Source organism: Diadema antillarum, unplaced genomic scaffold (genome assembly GCF_040938485.1).
Source record: "Diadema antillarum isolate AM-2024a unplaced genomic scaffold, OU_Dant_1.0 scf00000133, whole genome shotgun sequence".
NCBI classification, from domain to species: Eukaryota; Metazoa; Echinodermata; class Echinoidea; order Diadematoida; family Diadematidae; genus Diadema; species Diadema antillarum.
The window spans coordinates 2126313-2138657 of record NW_027271022.1 but is presented as its reverse complement, the minus strand read 5'-3'; the positions used below and the strand labels follow the sequence as shown (position 1 = coordinate 2138657).

At 38.9% G+C, this 12345-nt stretch overlaps 1 long non-coding RNA gene across 1 annotated transcript; it reads left to right on the top strand.

Moving 5' to 3' along the window:
* The first annotated feature begins 4600 nt into the window (after positions 1 to 4600).
* LOC139720778 (uncharacterized) lies at positions 4601 to 11769 on the top strand. The gene is made up of 4 exons (XR_011710189.1): positions 4601 to 4723; positions 5427 to 5550; positions 10039 to 10190; positions 11689 to 11769. It is a non-coding gene; the product is annotated as an uncharacterized lncRNA (long non-coding RNA).
* The last annotated feature ends 576 nt before the right edge of the window (positions 11770 to 12345 follow it).

Sequence of the window (12345 nt, the reverse complement as noted above, 5' to 3'; positions counted from 1 at the left end):
ATGACCACACATTTTAGCATAATGTAAAAGAAGACTTGCTCTTTCAGAAAATGATTATGAAAAAGTCAAGATCAGTTAGGTTGACCCATTTCACTGATTTTCAGTCCTCACGCAAAATCAGTGTGGCGACGTTTTGTTCATTTGTGATGCACGGTCACCTTTATCATATCTGTATAATGTTTCTAAGACATGTCTTTAATCGTTTGTTTGTTTGTTTTATCTCAATCACAAGGAACCCGTTCTATTCAAGAAATAGACTTTCTACATTAGTCTAAAAAATTAGTCTGATTTTGCTAAAAACAGGTGCTCAAAAATAGGAAAAACAGTCTACAAATGATCAAAATTTTAAATGTTAATCTGAAATTGTGGTGCAAGGTTTGGCATAAACAAAATGGAATTAACAAACCTGTCCTTCATTCTTTTCAGAATTGCATCAGTCATAGCTGGATATGTCAATGTTGGTCTTCTGCCAAACTTGCTGAGCTGGCAAGGTTCGGCTTTTGACGAACCTGCCCAGCTGCCCAGGTTCGGCTTTTGACGAACCTGTCGAGCTGGCAAGGTTCGGCTTTTGACGAACCTGCCGAGCTGTCCAGGTTCGGCTTTTGACGAACCTGCCAAGCTGGCAAGGTTCGGCTTTTGACGAACCTGCCGCCCAGGTTCGGCTTTTGACAAACCTGCCGAACTGACAAGGTTCGGCTTTTGACGAACCTGCCGGGCTGCCCAGGTTCGGCTTTTGACGAACCTGCCCAGCTGCCCAGGTTCGGCTTTTGACGAACCTGCCGGGCTGCCAAGGTTCGGCTTTTGACGAACCTGCTGGGCTGCCAAGGTTCGGCTTTTGACGAACCTGCCGAGTTGGCAAGATTTGGCTTTTGACAAACCTGCCCAGCTGCCCAGGTACGGCTCTTGACGAACCTGGCGAGCTGCCAAGGTTCGGCTCTTGACGAACCTACCGAGCTGCCAAGGTTCGGCTCTTGACGAAAGTGCCCAGCTGCCCAGGTTCGGCTTTTGACGAACCTGCCCAGCTGCCCAGGTTCGGCTTTTGACGAACCTGCCAAGCTGCCCAGGTTCGGCTTTTGACGAACCTGCCGAGCTGCCAAGGTTCGGCTTTTGACGAACCTGCCGAGCTGCCAAGGTTCGGCTTTTGACGAACCTGCCGAGCTGCCAAGGTTCGGTTTTTGACGAACCTGCCAGGCTGCCCATGTTCGGCTTTTGACGAACTTGCCCAGCTGCCCAGGTTCGGCTTTTGACGAACCTGCTGGGCTGCCAAGGTTCGGCTTTTGACGAACCTACCGAGCTCCAAAGGTTTGGCTTTTGACAAACCTGCCGAGCTGCCAAGGTTCGGCTCTTGACGAACCTGCCGAGCTGCCAAGGTTCGGCTCTTGACGAACCTGCCCAGCTGCCCAGGTTCGGCTTTTGACAAACCTGCCGAGCTGGCAAGGTTCGGCTTTTGACGAACCTGCCGAGCTGGCAAGGTTCGGCTTTTGACGAACCTGTTGAGCTGCCCAGATTCGGCTTTTGACAAACCTGCCGAGCTGCCCAGGTTAGACTTTTGACGTACTTGCGGAGGTGGCAAGGTTCGGCTTTTGACGAACCTACCGAGCTGCCAGGGTTCGGCTTTTGACGAACCTGTCGAGCTGGCAAGGTTCGGCTTTTGACGAACCTGCCGAGCTGCCCAGGTTCGGCTTTTGACGAACCTGCTGGGCTGCCAAGGTTCGGCTTTTGACGAACCTACCGAGCTCCCAAGGTTCGGCTTTTGACGAAGCTGCCCAGCTGCCCAGGTTCGGCTTTTGACGAACCTGCCGAGCTGGCAAGGTTCGGCTTTTGACGAACCTGCCCAGCTGGCAAGGTTCGGCCTTTGACGAACCTGTCGAGCTGCCCCGGGTTCAGCTTTTGATGAATGTGCTGAGCTGCTCAGGTTCAGACTGGGACAAACCTGCCAGGCTGCCAATGTTCTTTGATGAACCTGTCATGATGTCAATGTTCATCTTTGGCAAAATCTTCTAAGCTGCATATCACCCCTTAACCCTAACTAGGCCGGGCTATTTAGGTAGATCATAGAGCCGGGGGGGGGGGGGCCTCCCAGGCCCCCCCTCCAGACCTCGGCCGTTGACTGCACGATCGCAACGAAAATTCGCACACACGTTGCTTATGATGTAATCTAAAGTACCATGAAGTCAAATTTTTAAAAAATTATCATTTATGCTTAATTATGCTAATTTATGCATAATGATGCATGAAATCAGACAATTTGGTATAAATCACTAAACAAAGCTCAAAATGGGCACATTTTTTGTGTAAATATTCTTTTTAGTGTCCTGAGCAAATATAAGAGAAAAAAAATTCTTAAGTATTTTATTGTTTTTTACATCGCGCGAAACGTCGAGGGGGGGGGGCCTCGGAGCCCCCCCCCCCCCCCCCCCCCCCGGCCTAGTTAGGGTTAATGATCCTGTCAGGCTCCAAATTTTTCATCTGTTGCAATGTCCCTTTGCGAAGATCACAAAAATAGGGATTAGAAACAGTTAGTTGCAGTGAATAATACGCAGAAATACAATCATCTTAAATGCAGTTCAGTTTAATCAGTTTTCAGCGAAATGCTTTTTCATTGTTGAAATGCAAAAACATGCACTTCTATCATGCCACATTGAAAGGTTCATTCTTGTGTTGTTTTGATTATCCAGTACGCTGATAACCACAAGAAGCTACATGGTTCATGCATACCAATTTGGGGACCAAACTGCAGTGAAAACGTGATATTCAAACATGAAAATGAAACAATTTTTATTCACTAGCTTAATTGTGACATTTTCAATTGCTAGAGTCACAAAATATCTGCAGAAAAAAAGGAGAATATTCCACAAAGGGTAAGATAAAAATTTGAGGAACATTAATTGCTCATTTGACTAAACAATGTTTTCATTATTAACTCTTTATGTGCCACGTTCGCACGTCCGACTCAGTCGACGGCGTGCCAACTTCGCATATTCTGCTCAACACACAAAGCCGCCAAAACCGATCGATAAATCGCTAGTCCCGCGGTACAATGAAAGCGTTTCTAGCGCTTTTGTTCCTCTCACATACGGCTTGCATTCTATGTGGTGATTGACTGTCAAGCGGTGTTCCCAACTATAGATTTGTGTGTACATTCTAAGTTTTTGTCACGGTTTCATGTGCAAAAGTCATGCCTTCACAGTAATGTAGCAAACTGGTCATTCAAAAGAAAATTGAAAATAGATTTGTCATACAATTTATATCGAAGCAAAGTTAGGCATTCCTCTAAACTTTGCTCACTATTATGTCAAAGCTCAACAGCTGAAATTTGTAGAAGTTACACAAATTGGAAAAACAGAATTCTTTCTCTAAGCATGTCTACCTTCGTGTCCCAGAATAACGTGGCATACAGGGGGTTTCCACCATGGCACATAAAGAGTTAATATTCAGCTTCAGGAATGTTATGCTCCAGCACTATAACATATGAAACATGTGAAAAACACATACGGTATGCAAGCTGAATAGTTCAGTAGAGTACAGTTCAAAGTATTTCAACAATAAGCATAGCATATCGTCTCTTTCTGGAGCTCAAAAAGACTGAGCACATCGGTACTCAATCCTGTGAATGGCATTCTAAATCAGTACAGTGTATTTCAAAACACTGATTCTATTACATAGCAAATTGAGCATAAACACAGCCCACGTAAAAGTAATACAAGATCATAAAGTAGTATGCCATTGAATCACAGAGAGTTAAGATGCATTATACCTGTTTGATGGAGAAGATGACTGATGATTCTTGATGTATGGTATCCTCCACTTGTGGTATAGGAACATGTGCACTACACTAACCTCATTTTCTCCTTGTGCAAGATAATATGAGTCAGGGTGGGCAATTCGTATAAGGCTTTGGCTGGCTAGTCAATGCAATGAGGTTATACCTGTATACTTTTATAAAACAGGCCCTTGCCAATAAGCTACACTGAGCAGGCAATCCTAATAAATTATCTCCTTATCAGAGACAATGAAAACTCTCTTGTGCGCCTCCAAGATCAGACTGTTGATATAGCCAGGGAGGGGGAAGAGATACAATGTATAGCCCTAATGCTCTGCTGGTTTGGGGAAGTGCCAAGCCCTATGGTTTGTTTCTCACAGAAGTGCTTTGTGGTCTGCCAATTAACCACAGTCAGCGAACAATGTTTGGGCAGTCTGTGGTTGAAACTCAAAGATCCTTGGCATTCCTCTCAGCCTTCATTGAGAAAGTGAACTGATGCTCCATCCATACCAGCTGTGTACTCTGGTTAGATAGCACATTCGTCAGCTGCAGATGTTCCTCTGGACAACTCTCGTTCTAATTTTCTTACAATGGAGACGAATGATGGAAATATCAATGAACTTGATATCTCAGCTCAGTATTGATGATGATGGAGATGGTGCTAACATTTTGTCCTAAAAATTATCAACAAGAACAAATACCAATGGAGCTTCTGACATGATGGATTTATCTCACCTGAGCTTTGATGAGCTCATAGACATGATGCTGAAAGATCAACTCCTACAGAGGAGATTGCATGCCGCATAAAGATGAAATTCGCTTGCCTCATGGAAAATGCACCAAGAGAGACATAACAGTCAGTATCTTCGTGGCAAGGCAGAAATACTGGATCCTACTCTTGGCCGAGCTGAATTCTACAAATCATCGTCAAAGTTCTTCTGGCAAGTGAGAGTGAAAAAGGTAAGTTTTATGCAAACATACTTGCCAATCATGGGGAGTTTTTGCACCAACAGAGAAGGCTCAACATGTTTATTTTTCAACAAGTGCTAATGAATTATTTGGGAATACATGATACATAGAAAACCTATCCATATTCTTTATAGTGTCACAATTAAAAATGCAGATATATCTCATTACCTTGTATTAGCTAATCGCAGCTCTATAAAATCATTGAAAATGTAATGTTCAATTGGATTCTTTCTTATTTTCAGATATGGTGCTATATGAATTAATGACATCACAATTGATGATTCAGGCATCCACACAATTGTGACTGTTGTGAGGCATTTCGGTTGTATGTTCTAAGTGACACTTGAAAATATAATAAAATAAATTGAGAGTGCTTCAGAAAGTTTTTGTAGACCTTTGAAGTCATTTTGTTTTGTCTTTCAAACATATAATTTTCAATTTCTTAATCAAGGGGTACATTTGGAAACATCTACAGTGTACATGTAGCTGTCATTCAATTACTGGTGGGATTTGAATGTGTGTTCTGGTTAACCTATGCACACTTGCTTTTTAATATCCCTATATTCTAATGCATGTAATTTTGTGCACTGCAGTACTTTGATGGGGAGTGGTGATTTGATCATGCATAAAAAATTTCAGATTTAGAGTTTGGTGTAATTGATATTCTAACTTCATCAGTTTTCATTTCATGCAGACTGGAGATTTCTTCAAAATGCCAGAAATGTATTGTCCTGGAGAAGACACTAGACAAGGAAATGAACCAGACCAAAAAGGAAAGAGCTTGAGAATGCAATGATGATGCACAATGAAAGCCAAATGTAAGTGAATTTCAGGAAACTATTATACATTTCATCTGTGTACCAGTAAATGGTAACTCGATCTACTGCTTGATGGTAAAACTGTCACATAATCACAATCCCTCAAGGTCTATGTCCATCATCTTCCATCATCATGGTGTTTACATCTTTTTATACCATGCCATGTTATTTCCCAAATATAATATGAAATTTATATTGATGTGCAACATCATATTTCATGATTTTTTTTTCTTTCCACAGAGAATTAACTCGCAGTTTGGGTTTCCCTTTTTGTAGCACAGTCTGCATAATGTGTACCAAAAGGGGTGTGAAAGCATTTGTGGGACAAATTCAAATAATCCAAAATGCAGAAAAATAATGTTAGTACCGCAAAAATATCAATGCATTCAAAATCTGAAGAACAGTGTTTTGTTTAGAGTGAAACGTCTGAAATCAGATAAAAGAACAAGTCCATCTTCATGTGACAAGTGGAGTATGTGAGAAAATAGAGCGCTATCAGAAGAGCACATTGACAGTTTGAGGAAAATCAATAATAGTTTTGAGGAAAATCATACAATCTGTTCAATTTGTTAGCATTTTTTTAAAATTTCTGTACAGTCACTGCCTGATGAAAATTACTACAGTCTGTGATGTCACATGTATAGAATGATATGTAAAGAGAAAACATTTCTATTAAGAGAATTCCACAAAATTTCATTTTGAGAAGAAAGTACAAAGGATTCCCTTAACTGGTACTGATGTATGTTTAGAGTAATATTATTCCCTGATCTTCTGAATGAGACAAGTCAATTGTTCTTGTCATATACATAATGCTGCAAAGTGAAAAATATTGTATGTTGATTTTTCTTTATATTTTCTTTATTTTGTTGTACACATATGTGACATCACAAGATGTTTTAGTCTTCTTATCCTGCCATGGAAACATTGAAACTTCACAAACTCATAACTTTTGAACAGATACAGTAGTCAGACTTTCATCAAACGTGCATTGATGTATTGTACTTATAATATTGCTACTTTCTCTCAATTCACATGCATATTAAAGGGATCGTATAATTTTAGTTGAGACCTAATTTCAGGGTGTAACATGTTTTGGTGAGATAATAAGAAACCTCTTATGAAATATGAAAGAGCATGTAATGCCATGAGGAATTCAACATTTATTTGATGAAAATTGGTTTTGAAATGGCTGAGATATCCATAACAGAGCAATTCTAATTAAGTTAATTAAATTACATCTACGCATTAAAACTTGTGTATTTTTCCCCCACTCCTCACTCCCTTCCTACAATATCCTTACAGCACCATGGTCATAAGCTCTGTTTCATGGGGGCTCATATTCATTTGCTTTATGTCATTCATTACAAATTGTACTTTGACTATGTGTGATTTTCAATAAGAAAAATTGAAATGGAATTAAATTGATATGGTCATGAGATTTTATCAATGAACTCTCTGCTCTGCTGTAGTGGTTGTCAACACAATGGAATGTGCTGGTCAGTAGCCTGAAACAAAGGGGCACATAGAAGTGGGCAGAACAGGTCAGTGGGGACTGAGTGCTTTCCAAATAAACCAGTGGGTCATAGGGTAGTGCAAGGACATTAAGTATAGGAGGGAAGTGAGGAGTGGGGAGAATTCAGTACACAATTTGGGGTCTAACATCTTCCTGCAAATGATTGTCTTTGACTTTAGAATAACTAAGTATCTCAGAATGATAAGGGGAAAAAGTAGATGAAATGGCAGTTACAGAGAAAAGATACTGAGCTGATGTGATGAATATACCTACTGGCTGGTTATCTACTGGGGATAAGACAGTGGTCAAGGCCAATCACCTTTCTGTGTTTTATGTGGTCTTTGTAGCAGAACAAGGAGGTAATTGTATATCTCTTTGAGTTGAAGAAGCCTTCAATCATCTTTAATAGTTTATCTACCTACTAACTTTCTAAGAAGCAGTTTGTGCAATTAAAGGATGCAGTGCTTTGTGTCAGTGGGTGATTGCATATACAAGTACATTCAAAGTATGCACTTGGTGTCTAGGATTAGGGTTTAACCCTAATCCCACTGGGTTATTTGAGGGACAAACTTTTTTGGCCTCCCCCCCCCCCCCTTCAGATCTCGGTCGTGGATCGCGCGATCCTCGCGAAAATTTGCACTAAGGTAGAGGCCAATAATCTAAAAGATTGTATAGTTAGATTTTTCAAATTTTAATTTATGTATTTTATATTAACTTAATGCTTATTTAAGCAAAAATAATTTTTTGCCTATAAATCCAAAAGTAAAGCTCCAAAACTTCTAATTTTTGGTAAACATATTTTTTCATTATCCTCAACAATAATATTGAAGAAAAAATTCAGCTTCGTAATTTTTCTTATGTATTTTATTGTTCATAGAATTTCTTATGTATTTCTTTGTTTTTTTACTTTTTGTTTTAGTTGTTTTTTGTCGTCAAAATTTGTCGCAGAAACTTTTTAAAGCATAATCAAGCTAAAATGAATCATTATCAGCCACTGAAAGTAAAAATATCTATTTTATATATAATGAATTAATTGCAAAAACACAATTTACATTGGATTTGTACATAAAATCATGTTTTTGAGCAATTTTTGGGTCGACAAATTTTTTTCAAAAGGGGCATGGCTTCAAAACGGTATGGCCGGGAGTGACAAATTTGGTCTCAAAAGTTGCGCGATATTTGAAAGAAAAAAGTCATAAAATGTCGCGGCGAGAGCATCGCGCGTTGCAAAATAAAACACCAAATGCGAATTCAAACACCATATCAGCCAGCTCCTTTACTTTTAACGGCACAATTTGTCAATTTGTAATCCTAAAGTAAAAAGCTCCCTAACCTGTATCGTGGGGGAGCAAACTCCTGCCTTATGGCCCTTCCTCACCCCTCCTACTGCAGTTCCACCTTGGTAGGAGAATTCACTCAGAGCCATGCAGTAAGAAACGCTGGCATCTTTGCATGCAGTTGATATTCAGTGTATTGGAAGACCATACAGTGGGGATATCATGAAAGTATGATTGTGGCCAGGGAGCCAGTGAGTTCACAGCCCTGTGGTGGTTGTTGTTTGTTTGCTTGCCTCCCTGTGCCACATTCCATTGACCACCAGTGAAGGGCATGAGAGCATTTTCCACCTCCCTGATCAGTGTGTACATAAACAAGATTGAGCAGGTAACTCCAACCACTGCATTTTCTGGGAAGCTAGTGGCCAGAAGAGTTGGTATCACACCAGATAGGCAGCTTGCAGCTTGTGTCTTTGATCCTAACAGACAAGTCAACCTTTAATACATGTGGATTGAGTGATTGCAACAATATTAGTAGAACACATTAAGTGAAAGTTTGGGGAAAATCCAACACTCCGTTCAAAATCACTGCTGGATGAGAAGACTACTATAGTGTATAATGTCATATGTGTAGAATGATACTATAAGCAAAATGAATAGAGAATTTCACAAAACTTTACTTTTTGAATAAAGTGCACATTTCTTTGACTTGTCACCGATATAAGGGTAATATTATTCCCCCTGCCTTCTGAAAGAGAAAAGTGAAGTGTTCTTTTGTTATGCAAGAAAAGTAAAAATATGTTGAATTTTCTTTATACTTTCTTTATATCGTACACATGTGACATCACAAGCTAAAGTAGTCTTTTCATCCAGCTATGACTAAGCAGTAACTTCAAAAATTGATAACTTTTGAACGGATTGTTAGACTTTCCTCAAACTCTCATTGAACTGTTCAATTTCTACTAATATTGCTGCATTCACTCAACCCACATGTCTATGAAGGTGATCCGAACTTGTTCTTTAACAGGTTGGGGCTTTTATACTTCTCAGTGTATATTGGACTGCTTAGCCAGTTGTTGATAACAGGACACTGAACTTGACTATCAGCTAGCTAGAGCTGGACAAGTCATTGTTCTTTATAACAATGTTATTGATAAAGGTCCTAATGTGATATATTTCAACCAGACTTAAAACAAGTTTTGAATGTTCATACAGCTAAACATGGATTGTGACTGCATGACACACATTTAGGATGGAAAGACACCCATTTATGCTGATAAAAGTGGGCCGACAACACTTCTGTAAATAAAATCTGCAAGCTGATCACCCAACAGATATATGATGATAAGGATTAAATGCCCTAAAAAACAGTACTCAGCAGTCACATCTATGTAAAATACATGCAGCTACAAGAAGCATTTTGAGAAAGTCTGTCACCAGCCTTGTCAACAAACTCTATAGACTTTTGCTTCATACAAACTTTTGATTCATACAAACTTTTGAAACCAAGTTCATTTCTTGATATTCATGACATGCATGATTGTTATAAGTGTCAAACAACTTTATTATAATAATTAGTTAACCAAATTTGCTGACATATACATGGTATATCAAGAATTAGTTCACAAATTGAGAAAATGTTTCTTGCATGAAAAACGAAATGAATATTTTCCCTTCTATGTGTCTTCTTTTTTTTTACAGGGTATCAATGATACAGAACTCCTCAAGACACATGTGACTGGTGTTATCCTTCATGAACAACAAAAGAATTTGACTTTTAGATATTGGACAACACAGCTATGATTCAAATCTTACCATCAATATCCTGCTGAAAGTATTCCTAGGTGTTAAAGGTAAGTTTTTCATTTGCATCAAAGCAAAAAGTAGGCATTAGTAAAGTAATTACTGCTATTCCGCATGATGCATACTGGTCTTAAAAGAGGTCTGGCACTCGGACAGTTCCATTCTTTGTAGTTTTTAGTAGTAATCACATTCAGCCAGTACTTTCAACTATTTTAAAAAATAAGTCTACGTTGAAAGGAAATGCATTTAATCCCTGTCTCCATACGATGGCTGATTGCCTACATCACAATGTATAGATTCCTTTTAACAACAGATAACCAATTACTGTCATGGTTATAATATCTGGCAATAAACACAAAGCAATTTCAAAATATTATAATACTGTTCAATTTTGGAAGGAATAATAATCAGTCAGCTCATTTGACATCCCTTTGTCATATGCAAACCTTTATGTATGTGCACTTCCTGCCTCCCATTCAAAAAATGTGATGCAATTCTATTCTGTTGAGATGAAAGGAACCAAAATTGTTGTCGAGCAAAATTTAGGCAGACAATGACAATATTGATACTGAAAAATATGTGTATCGTTTCTTCCAAAATGTAACAATGTTAAATTCAATAAGGCAATAAGAAAGAGCAATGGACTGGTGTGTGAAAATGAAATATCCCAATTCATTGTTATACAGTATAAAGTAAAAAGATATATACAGTTGTAGGTACATTGAAACTTACACAACATTTAAAGAAAAAAAATGTAGTAGAAGACTTGACGGGTCTTTAAATGTACTTTGAAGGGTAACGTTTACAGATAGGCCCTGATCATCATGTAGTAATCACACTGCAGTTTAGAGATAGAAAAATGATACATGACCGAGTACAATGTACATTGATAAAGATTCCAGAAAGAAGGTAAAATTCGAAGAGGCCTCATATGAGCAACAAAGAAGATAACTCAAGAGAGGAGAAAGATAAAGGTGTTGAAGTATGTGAAAATCTATCTTTACATCCTCGAAAATGAGAGTACAGATTTATTATGAAAATTTGTCTGAATAGTTCATACAATGTACATGCTAGGGATGACAGGAATGGTTCATCCTCAATTATTTGAAAATATACTTGGCATTTTATACTATCATCGCTAGCTCAAGTACCCTATCGACAATACAATCGGATGAAATAAGTGCTATACTACATGACTGTAATAATGAGCCTTTTACAATCCAGTGTGAGGTCAGACAGTTCACACTACTGGTGTGCTTCCTATGCAATCACAGCACGTATACTCCCCATATAATAGTCAAGAGGCATTTAATCCTAATTCTGCATAAACTTGGCCCTCTAAAGAGGTGTGGACAATGTAGGCAGTTTAAGAAGTACATGTGTGGTCACCAAACAGGAGATTTGAAAAGTCAAACAAAGCTCAAGAAAACAAACACCTCTGTGCTGCAGCTAAACAGGAAACACCTTACTATCTGTGTGTTATACTTTCTCACGAGTTTGTGTTTAAGTTTTTAAATCGCATATTTTTGTTTATATTCTTCCTTATAGGGTCATGTCACCAGACAGAAGTAACAACAGCACTAAGACTTCGACAGCACTCTGCAGGATTCAGAATGGCATTCATCTCCGTGAAATTCAACATAAATAGGCATATGGATACATACTATTACAATTAGTAATGTACTGCTGTGTGCACTGGATGAGAATGCTTCTGCTATTGCCATAGATGAATGTGCTTACAGCTAGCAGCAGCAGTACCACTGCTCCCCAGGAACATTAGTAGAAATGGCTCAATGTGATGTGGACATCATTTGTGTCAAATGATCATGGAAGCTATACATGAAGTATGGACAAAAAGTGCTAACAGACTTAAGTTAACAGTGTGGGATTCAAATTTCCTTGCCTTGTAAATAAACTGTTTGTCACATGATATGTTTTGGAAGCTAGATACTCTGTAAGTAGAATCACATCAGCTCAAGGCTTGCCTAAATTACTGCACTCAGCCCCATATTTTCATATGTGTATAAATACATTTTACTGGCCTGCCAAGCTGTACCAGGGAGAGAAGTATCCTTTTGTATATTTCTTCTGCCCCCCTTTTTTTTTTTTGGGGGGGGGGGGGGGGGGTTGAAATGGTGCTCTAAATACATTTGAACTAGATGTATGTATCCAATAATATTTGTTTTGTTTTGTTTTTGTTTGTTT